The sequence below is a fragment of the Bos javanicus genome, chromosome 27 (assembly GCF_032452875.1).
Source record: "Bos javanicus breed banteng chromosome 27, ARS-OSU_banteng_1.0, whole genome shotgun sequence".
Taxonomy (NCBI): domain Eukaryota; kingdom Metazoa; phylum Chordata; class Mammalia; order Artiodactyla; family Bovidae; genus Bos; species Bos javanicus.
The window spans coordinates 43203716-43214579 of record NC_083894.1 but is presented as its reverse complement, the minus strand read 5'-3'; the positions used below and the strand labels follow the sequence as shown (position 1 = coordinate 43214579).

Genomic DNA, 10864 nt, shown 5'->3' with positions numbered 1-10864 from the left:
TGGAAGGGAAAAAAATAATGAATCAGGAGACGTATAAATAAATACAGAGAACTTTGTGGTAAAATCTTACCACAAAGACTTTTTTTGGCACACAAGATGGTTGCATTTTACTGCCCTCTGAAGGTATCAGTAGATGGACCACAGCATTTGCTTCAACTAAAGAGACATGGGTAGAAATGATTTTGTGACAACCAGGTGAAAACATTCAGTGCTGCCAGGAGGCTCTCCGCATCATCTCTGCCCTCAGAAACCTGGATCGTTTGCAGGAGTCATAGGAGCAGCACCGCCTGGAATACCAGGTCTCCATCAGAATTGCCCTGGAGACGCACTTGGATGCCCACAGTACACCGCGGACTGCGCTGGACCACGTTATCAGAGGAAGTTGGACCGGGAAAAGGCAGTTTCTGCAGAACTAGCCCACCCCGTGAAATACATATTTTATCAAAAGTTACTTTACTGCTTGGCAAGTGTGGCCTGAAGTATAAACACCACCCCCGAATGCCAGCCAGTCTCTCACTTCTCAGAAAGCTGGTGCATGGAGGGTTTTGGAGGCTTTTTTTTCAATACCCTAGAAAACATAAACCTTCATGAACACCGGATATTGTAACATCATTAGAATATTTCTGTAGGTTTCTCTAGTCATCTCTCCTTTCTGAAGCCAGGCCTCTTTAAACACTTCTTGGATCAGATCTAGTAACTCCTGAGAAAGACATGAAAAGAGAGCGAAGGTTTTCATGTTTCCTTTTCTCTTCTAGTTTCTTTAAAGTTCAAAGTTGGCCCTGGCAATTGTACAACAGATTTTTGTTTTTCCCCTGAGCCATCAGTGACCTGAGATCTTTGGGGTTTGAAAGAAGCCAAAGTTTTGGATCCTTTTCTGAGGTTAATTGTCTTTCTAGTTAAATCTGGCAACAAATTCTTTCTTAAAATCCTTATTTGGCAAGAAAATATTAGTCAGACAGTGAAAGAAATTGTGGGACACATGCACACAAATCCACATATAAATTTTTCAAAACATCTTGACCAAGGACTTTCTTTTCTATTTCTTTTTAGGTAATGGTTAAACAGCTTTGCACATTGGTATTTTATGTCACTAGCTATTTCAAGCATTAGAAAATGTTTGGCATGGTGCATTAGAATTATTTCCTAAAAAATGTCAACACACTGTTATGTAATAAAATGTCCACAGTAGTGACACAGTATATCTGCAAGATAAGGCAAACCCCAAGGGAAGTGTTGAATGAAACTGGGAAAACGTAACATACAATTTATTTTGTTTAAAAATGCAAGTGGATGTTTGTGAATCGAGAAGGCCTACAAACACATGCCTTTTGGAATTCCCTGGCGATCCAGTGGTGAGCATTTGGCACTTTCACTGCTGGGTCCTGAGTTTGATCCCTCGTTGAGAAACTAAGAACCACAAGCCATGTGTGGTTCAGCTAAAAAATCAATTAAGTCAAACATTTTTAAAACATATTTTAAACCATATTCTAAGACTCACTGAAAATTTAGGAGATAAAATTGCCTAGCTTATAGCCAGAGAACTATTCATAAAAACATTGAAACTTAAATTATAAATGGACATGACCTCAGACGTGATTGAATAACCACCTCTTTATAACGTCCATTCATTTTTCTTATGCAACACTCATCCTCCATGTGATATGAAAATGTTACAGAATTGTCTTCTTTGACCTCTTTGTGGCTGAGTTGGCTGTGTAAAGTCTGATAAGAATCACGAGGCTCCTTATCTTCAAGCCGTCCATCATCATCGCCAGGAGTTTGGTGATGTGTGATGAGCAATTATGATACCAATGTGGTTAAACCCCCATGCAAATATAATGTCACCCGGGAGGGTGCCAAAGCCTTTCTCAAAAGCAGAAACCCTGAGGTTCATATTCACTTTACAGTGCTTTTCAAATAAAAAGACAGTGCTCCATAGACTTACAGGCTTCACGGAAAATTAACGGGTTGCAACATGTCCACAAATTTCAGGCTGGGTTGTTGGGAAAATAGTAGAAATAATGGTAGGACACTGAGCTAACCAGCAGTGAATTCTGGAAAGAGATGAAGAGCCTGAGATATGCTGGGTTGTGGCCAAGATGTGATGTTCAAAATGTGGTCCATGAAGCAGTAGAATTGACATTTCCTGGGGACTTGTAAGAAATGCAGAACCCTGGGTGCCACCCCAGACCTCTGGAATCGGATCTGGCCTTCTAACGAGATCCCCAGGTAATTCTTTCACACATTCAAGTTTGAGCAGCATTCATTTGTACAGTCTAGAAGGGCTGGCTGCGTGTGTTGGTTCCCAAGAGCTGTTGTTATTACCTGTTCAAGAGGTCACATTTCTACCTGCAAGGGCTTCTGCACCGAAGAAACCCCCTGGGGGAAAACCCACAGGGGAAATCAGACTGAGCCAACTAAGCAAGCTCTTCACTGGAAGCAGAAACAAATGGGTGCTGAAAAGAGCAGGGAACTTTAATCAGACCCACAAGGAAGAGCAGATCAAGCAGAATTCAATAAGGCAAAGTTCTGCTAGAACAAGCTGAGTCTCAGAGCAAACATGCTTCAGAGGCCACGGAACGATAGAAATGGAGTTTTGGGCACTGAGCCACGATCTGAGTGATTCTGCACACGAGCCAGCCACAGCGTTGCAAGTTTGCAGCACTAGGGGCCAAAGGAGTCACTTTAAAAAGGCGTCTCTACTCATTACCCCCAGATGATACTTGGTTTGATTCTAAGCTAATAAATGACGGGCATTCAGCCCGAGCTTTCCCCCTAATTTCCCTGCATGATGACTCTAAGTGAACTGTCTTTTCTGTAAACAGTCCCCATTTAGGGATACCGCTGCTGCTCTCTTTGGTCCTTCACCTTCAGAGGTCAGGGAGTCTCCTGGAGTCACTCAAGTGGAAAATGTGAAGAACACCTGAAGATTAATGGATTAGGCAATTTTGAGCATAAACTCCATTTGGCACTACACATACATCAACGTACAGGATACCAGAATGGAAAATACTATGAAAATGAAGATTTCTATATATTTTTGCATATGTGTGTGTGTATGTGTGCTCAGTCATGTCTGAGGGTTTGTGACCCCCCAGACTGTAGCCCACCAGGTTCCTCTGTCCATGGGATTCTCCAAGCAAAAACACTGGGGTGGGTTGCTATTTCCTCCTCCAGGGATCTTCCCCATCCATGGATCAAACCTGCATCTCTTGTGTCTCCTGCACTGGCAGACGGGTTCTTTACCACTAGTACCACCAGGGAAGCCCATATTCATACATATATTTTTTAAAAAGGAAAAGAACCCCAAGGGCACTCTTGCTGACATTCCAAGGTCTGGCAGAGCCCAGAGCTATGAAAACGGAAAGCTTTTTTGCCTTCATGCCTACCTTTCTCCCAAGGCACGTGCCCTAGCTGTTCCCTTTCTGCTCCGTGTAACCTGGAAAACTCATCCCTCAATGCCCAAGTCAAATGTCACCTACTGGGCTATGCCTTCCAGGCTCCCCAGATGGAAGTCGTGCATTCCTCACAAGGCTGCCTCCCAAATCCAGACTTCCTCCATTGCTCCATAGAAGGCTGCACTGAGCCTGCTGGCCTGCAAGTTCCTGCTACTAGACTGTAATTTCCTTCAGAACATGGAGAGAGTCTTGTTTGATCTTCACTGCTTGTCAGGACACTAATGTGACCTCCTAAACCAGAAAACGTGGATCAAGAGATGCTGTATTCTTTTTTTTTAAAAAGCTTTGTATTTTGTATTGGAGCAGAGTCAGTTAACAGTGTTGTGATGGTTTCAGGCGGATGGCAAAGGGACTCAGCCATACATACACAGGCGTCCCTTCTCCCCCAAACGCCCCTTCCATCCAGGCTGCCACACGGTCTTGAGCAGAGTTCCCCATGTCACACAGCAGGTCCTCACTGGTGATCCACTTTAGATACAGAGTATGACATGACCATCCCAGGCTCCCTAGCCATCCGTCCCCCACACCCTTCCCCACTGGTAACCATAAGTTCATTGCCTCAGTCTGTGAGTCCCTTTCTGCTTGTAAGTTCATCTGTATCATTCTTTAGATTACACATACAGGGAATGTCACAGGATATTTCTCTTTCTCTGAAGAGACGGCTGTGTTCCTGCTTTGACCTAGGATTCACCCAATGCCACAGGGAGAGGAGAAGATTCAGCAGGTTGAAAAACGTCAGTATCAGAATTCGCAGACCGCAACGGAGCCTTTGGCTGCACACCGGCCCTCAGCTCCTCCGAGAGCACCAGGATTCTCCCGAGCACACCTGTGGTTCCCCCTCTTGCTTCGAGGATGCATGACTCCAAAGCCTAGAAACACTTCCCCTCTGCTTCCCCTGGTGTCAAAAATCCAGGGTCACTCTCGTCTGTTTTACTCACCCTCTGTCTCCACTCATTTCTAAACTGCGTAGAGGTTGGGAGAACGGAAACCTAAGGAATCAGAAGAACTCGGGAAGGCCTCGTGGCCTCGTGAGCAGACGTGGCCGCCCAGGTGGGGGGAGCCTGGGGGAGAAGGGACTCACGTGTGTGCGTGGCTGAGGCCCTCTGCCGATCACCCGGAACTGTCACCATCTTGTTCATTGCCCATACTCTGAGACAAAATGAAAACTTTAATTTTAAAAAAATAATAAAATTAGAAAAAAGAAGACTCCCCAGGGACAGTTTTTATGGTGCTGAGACAAAGAAGGGGGAAGGAGAAAGGGAAAAGCAGGGTGACCCTTAGAACACACGAGCGTGGGAAACAGGAACGCTCTGACCAGAGCGAACAGGCCCGTGTGTCCTGAGACCAGCGCCCCCGTCCTCCGTGGGGCAGCACCGGGGGCGGCTCCTCCCCGCCCAGTTCTGGCCCCAGAGCAGAGTCACCAGTTGCACACTCGTCATTTCTGTCCACGCAACACAATTAGAGACCAAAACCACTGAAGGATCGTGGACCATCTAATATCCCAGGAGTCTCAAAACCCTGCAAGTCTGAGACGATTCTCCCCCATCCCGTAGGTGTTGCAAGAGTTCTCCTGCCGTAGGTCTGGATTTATGTTGGATCCTTTCACTTTGAAAAACATACTTTTTTAAATAGCTTTTCAAGAAATTCCATATTCTTTAGCCTGCTCATTTTTCCATGGTGTTAGTGATGGAAATGAGTAATTTTTTTATTCAATTTATGTCGCAAAGAATCTGACAGGACTGAAGTGGCTTAGTGTGCGTGCCTGCGCGCTCGCACACACACACACACACACACACAGTGTTAACACTGTGAGTAACTTTGGGCTCGCAGACAACTCATGTGACTGAATTCATTAATTTCTGTAAGCAGAAAGCTGTTACCTGGTCTCTTCTTGGGATCACGTTCTACCAGATAATGACCAACAGCTCTAGCGTTTTACTTGTAATGCTTCATGAAATGCTTACTTTTTCAGCTAGCTGTCTTGCTGTCACTGACATACATACAGCTCTTTTCAAGATAAACTTTCTAGACAAGCCTTTGACTACATTTAGGTCTATTTGTTTGGAGAAGGAAATAGCAACCCACTCCAGTACTCTTGCCTGGAAAATCCCATGGATGGAGGAGCCTGGTAGGCTGCAGTCCATGGGGTGGCTAAGAGTCGGACACGACTGAGAGAGTTCACTTTCACTTTTCACTTTTATGCATTGGAGAAGGGAATGGCAACCCACTCCAGTTTTCTTGACTGGAGAATCCCAGGGACTCGGAGCCTGATGGGCTGCCATCTATGGGGTCCCACAGAGTCGGACACGACTGAAGTAACTTAGCAGCAGCAGCAGCAGCAGGTCTATTCATAAAGCAGGTTTATAAGTCAATTTACTGAATATGAGAAATGGTGGGTTTTTGGCATCACTGGAGAATTGAGAGCCATCACACCAAGCGTGAGAAACAAACTAATTCTACATACAGGAGCACAGAGCCGCGATCCGGGAGGGGGAGATGCTGTAATAGTCCTACCAGGTGACGCCACCTACAGATTCCCTCCCGGATTCTCTACTGAGAAAAACAATGGATTTTCCAGTTTGGGTTTAGCTCCCCACATTTTTCTGATGTTCAGAAAAATATCTGGATGTGTCTCACAAACTGCGGAGCCTGCACTGATGGGATTAATTCTAGGAGACAGAGCCTCAGCCCTGGGGAAGAGAACAAAGCCCGGACGGTCTGGGTCTGCAGAGATCCCGGCCCCCAGGCCCTCGGGGCACACAGACGGGTTGCAGGGGGAGCGGCGGGCAAAGGCTCAACCGAGTCACCCCTGACACCGGGATATGGGGGGAAGCAGAGCCGCCTCGCGTGCCCTTCAAGGGGAGACCACCGAGAGGGAGACGAAGGGGATCTCCCCTCAGTTGACCCCGAAGCGTGCGTGCTCCACACATCCTTTCTGAGCAGGCAGCCTCGCAAAACACGCGGGAAGCAGAGAGGGTGAGACCCAGCCTGCAGCGGCCACGTGACCCAAACCCTCTCTGAGCAGGCCGAGTGCGGCGGGTTTCCCTAGGAGACACACGAGTCCTTTCCCGACGAGCTTTCCGGCCACTGGCTCTGTAGTGTAAGTGAATGCTTACACTTCTCTGTTCTCCAGAACCTTCTGAACATCCCTAGAAGGGAAGTGTATTATCCTTAACCATATTTACCTATTTTGTTTCAGGTAAAGAAATAGATTTCCTGGGTGAAGAAATTAATTTCAGAATGGCAGTCACACATTACTCCCTTGCCTGCTGCTGCTGCTGCTAAGTCACTTCAGTCTTGGCCGACTCTGTGCGACCCCATAGATGGCAGCCCACCAAGCTCCCCTGTCCCTGGGATTCTCCAGGAAAGAATTCTGGAGTGGGTTGCCATTTCCTTCTCCAATGCATGAAAGAGAAAAGGGAAAGCGAAGTCGATCAGTCGTGTCCGACTCCTAGCAACCCCATGGACAGCAGCCTACCAGGCTCCTCCGTCCATGGGATTTTCCAGGCAAGAGTACTGGAGTGGGTCGCCATTGCTTTCTCCAACTCCCTTGCCTATAATCCCGTTACTATCAGACATCCAGAATTAAGCAGATTTAGAGAGAAAGAGCAGAGTTGCCAGGGTCCAAAGGGTAAGTGGGGGGTGACAGCTGATGGGGATGATGTGTGATGAAAATGTTCCAAAATTAGATTATGTTGTGCTGGTTGTACAGCTCTACAAATATACTGAAAACCACTAAATTTTTTACACTGAATAGGTGAATTTTATGGTCAGTTCAATAAAACTATTTCTAAAAGTAGGATTTTTATCAGTAAATAAAACCTGAAATTACAAATGTTTTAATATTGCTATAAGCATATTTTATGTCTTTAGCTAAAATCAATTTTTAAAAATATTAAAAATGTGGTGTTGGAGAAGACTCTTGAGAGTCCCTTGGACTGCAAGGAGATCCAACCAGTCCATCCTAAAGGAAATCAGTCCTGAATATTCATTGGAAGGACTGATGCTGAAGCTGAAGCTCCAATACTTTGGCCACTTGATGGGAAGAGCTGACTCATTTGAAAAGACCCTGATGCTGGGAAAGATTGAAGGCAGGAGGAGAAGGGGACAACAGAGGATGAGATGGTTGGATGGCAGCACCAACTCAATAGACATGAGTTTGAGTAAGCCCTGGGAGTTGGTGATGGACAGGGAGGCATGGTGTACTGCAGTCCATGGGGTCACAATGAGTTGGACACAACTGAGCGACTGAACTGATCTGAACTGAATAAAAATGTGCAATGTCAATGGGAAAAACATTTGAAATACTAGAGTCTGGTGTCAAATATAATTTTGAAAATGCATATATTTAACCAAACATGTCCTTCTAATGATTCTTATAAATTGCATGCGGTTTTTAAAATATAATGATTTCAGATATATAATGTAAAACATACAAAATGTTTCTTCAGTTTCAAATTTTCTTATCATACAGAATTAATTATGACTGACAATTTCAGAAAAGAAATGAGTAGAGCTGCTGTATCTAATGCAGTGATTACGTGGCATTTATGCTTACATTTAAATTCATTAAAATTCAGTAAAAGTAAAAATTCAGGGTCTCAGTCCCACTGCCAAGTGCTTGATGGTCACGTGTGGCCAGCTGGCTGCAGTGTTAGGGCAGCTGATAGAACATCTCCTTGTCACTGAAAGGTCTACTGGGTAACACTCTTCCTGAAATTCATTTACAGTCTTGGGTACATAGGATTATTCTCCCTTGGGACTAATTTTTCTCTTTATAGTTCTTTGTGAAGTATTTTAGTTATTGTATTTAGATTTTTACTACTACTTTATAAAAATCTCATCTGAACACAGAAAATCAAAATCTCTGGCTGTTACTATTACAATCATGTGTTAATGAGATTGGTTTTCCTAAACCTGAAAGTTTTCAGAACTCACAAGATAACCCCCTGGGTTCTGCCTAGCAACCTTGACAGCATCTTCATCTCTGAGATGATCACTGACCACCCAGTGAAATCATTCCCACTCTGTTTTGTAATGTCTAAGAGGATCCATCCCTTCCAAGGACTTGGGAAATGGCAATCAAGAGAGATTATTAGGGAGAAAATTAGAGGATTGGAGGAAAAAAAGGCTAGAAACAATAAAATAATCACAGGTTCCACTTGTAACTCCGGGGCATCTTTGGAACTGGGCCTCATGGTGTACTTTGTAAAAAGTGAAGGATGGAGTGTCTGTTGACGTCTGTTGAATTCTAGAGGTATTTTCCAAAATAACCAGTGAATTCCAGTACTCCTATAAGAGGCTTGAATCAATAAAACCAGTAGCAAAACACAGGTTCCATTCATTCCTCTGACTTCTCTAGTTGTCCCTGATCTTTACTTATTCTGAGGTCAATTAGTCCTTTGGCAGACACCAACACTGTGCCATGTTCATAGGCAGAACCGGACCTCCCAAGTATTTCAAGATTGGTTGAAGGAACTCTCTGTTCATGCCTAAACTCTCACATCTGCCTGCCTTTCAAGACTCATGATGTTGTGACTACAGCTCGGTTTGGTTTTTATTTAATTTTATAATCTTAGCTTTGGTCTTTCTTTAAAGCCTAAATACAAAACAAAGTTTACTCCATTTATGAATGCCCCTTCTCACCCATCAGCTACTATTCTGAAACACTTAGAACAGTGATTCACCCACAGTGAGAAGACAGACCGACAGGTGATAAGTGAAAAGACAGGTGATGGATGAATGAGGGCAGATATAAAAGACATAAAAGACATTCATCTCCTGTGAACCATACCTGCGGGCTCTGGAACCCTGTGATTCCCAGTCATACAACTTTTCCAGCACCCCCTAACCCTTTTTTCTTCCCTCAGTGGAATAGGGTCAAAGATGTTGAGGCTTCTTGTAGAGAAGTAGGTAGATACATCTCCTAGCCACCCCAGCCACTCAAGACTAACACATCATCTTAGGACAGAATGATATATAATAATATAAACCAGATCTCACTAATATCTCTACACTTAGGAAAAATAAGATCATTATCAGTAGTACTTACTGGATTCAACTATCCCATCACAGACATGATGAGCCAATATAACCATTCAGCTGACAATGTTTATGTCTTGGCAAAGATTCTCAGGACAAACTTTCAGTGACTCAGGTTATTATCACTGAGGCGGCAAAAATAACCTCAAATGAAAATTTCCTGCAATAAACGACTTAAATCCAATTAGACTAAACATTACCAGCTACATCAGGGCATTAATAATGAAGCATTTCATAGATAACAGGAAGCTTTGAAGTCCCTAACACCAATTGCTACAATTCACTTAGACATCTCATCTTTGCCAAAAAAGGGAACAGGGGCATTTTAGACTCTTTCGAATTTCTGACTTACAAAAATATGTGCCATTTCTTACAAGGAACATTATAAACTAGAATATAGTCTATAATATTTAGTAGGTCAACTCCATTGTGTTCTAATGATTTACCATGGATTCTACACATTGAGTCAAAAGTTTTGTTATATGCATTTAATTTCTGGTTATCTTTATAACCAGAAATTATCTTTGGATTCAATCCATCAACAAGATTCACGTCAGTTGAGGATGTAAGCCCGTAGATCTGTGTGTGTGTGTGTGTGTGTGTGTGTGTGTGTGTGTGTGTGTGTGTGTCTGGATCACAATGGACTTTCCTGGCTGCAGTGAGCCTGGCCACAGTGAAGCTGGCTGCAGTCCTCTAGGCTTTTGGCGAATTTACCAGAGGGGGAGGCAGACTTATGGTTTCATCTGAAGCAGATATTATACTTTGAAGCCACACATTAAGATCTTTAGGTTGGCTCACAGACTGGCTGAAAATTACAATTTAAGTGTGTTTATTATAACTGTGGCTTCCCTGGTGACTCAGATGGTAAAGCGTCTGCCTGCAACATGGGAGACCTGGGTTGGGAAGATCCCCTGGAGAAGGAAATGACTACCCACACCAGTACTCTTGCCTGGAACGTCCCATGGATGGCGGAGCCTGTTAGGCTACAGCCCATGATGTCCCAAAGAGTAGGACATGACTGAACGACTTCACCTTCACTTTCATTATAACTGTAAAATAATGCGGTTTTAATAAACCAGTTTATCCATCCTTTGTCAAGCTCAGCATAAAGAATGTAATCAACATTTCTAAAGACTTCTAAAATTAAGCTGAAATTGTAAACAGAGGAGCTAAGCCAAAGGCAGCCAGAAAACAGCTTAGGAGCTGTGCTGGTTCCTGTGGTTAGTTTTGGAAAGAAGTGAACGCAGCTTTCCCAAACCCACGTCAGTAAAGTAAATCTGAGAGTGACTCTGATCACAGTTGTACCTGCTGAGGGGTGAAGGGGTGGGGGCCACTCTGAATGCAGTGGACAGGAGGGGAAAAGC

General features: G+C 44.0%; 1 long non-coding RNA gene across 1 annotated transcript in view; it reads right to left on the bottom strand.

The window, feature by feature from the left end:
* Window positions 1-4502: 4502 nt before the first annotated feature.
* Window positions 4503-10864, bottom strand: part of LOC133240103 (uncharacterized) — a 73639-nt gene continuing 67277 nt past the window's right edge. Inside the window, exon 3 of the long non-coding RNA XR_009734112.1 lies at window positions 4503-4607. This is a non-coding gene — a long non-coding RNA (uncharacterized LOC133240103). The remainder of the gene's footprint in view (window positions 4608-10864) is intronic.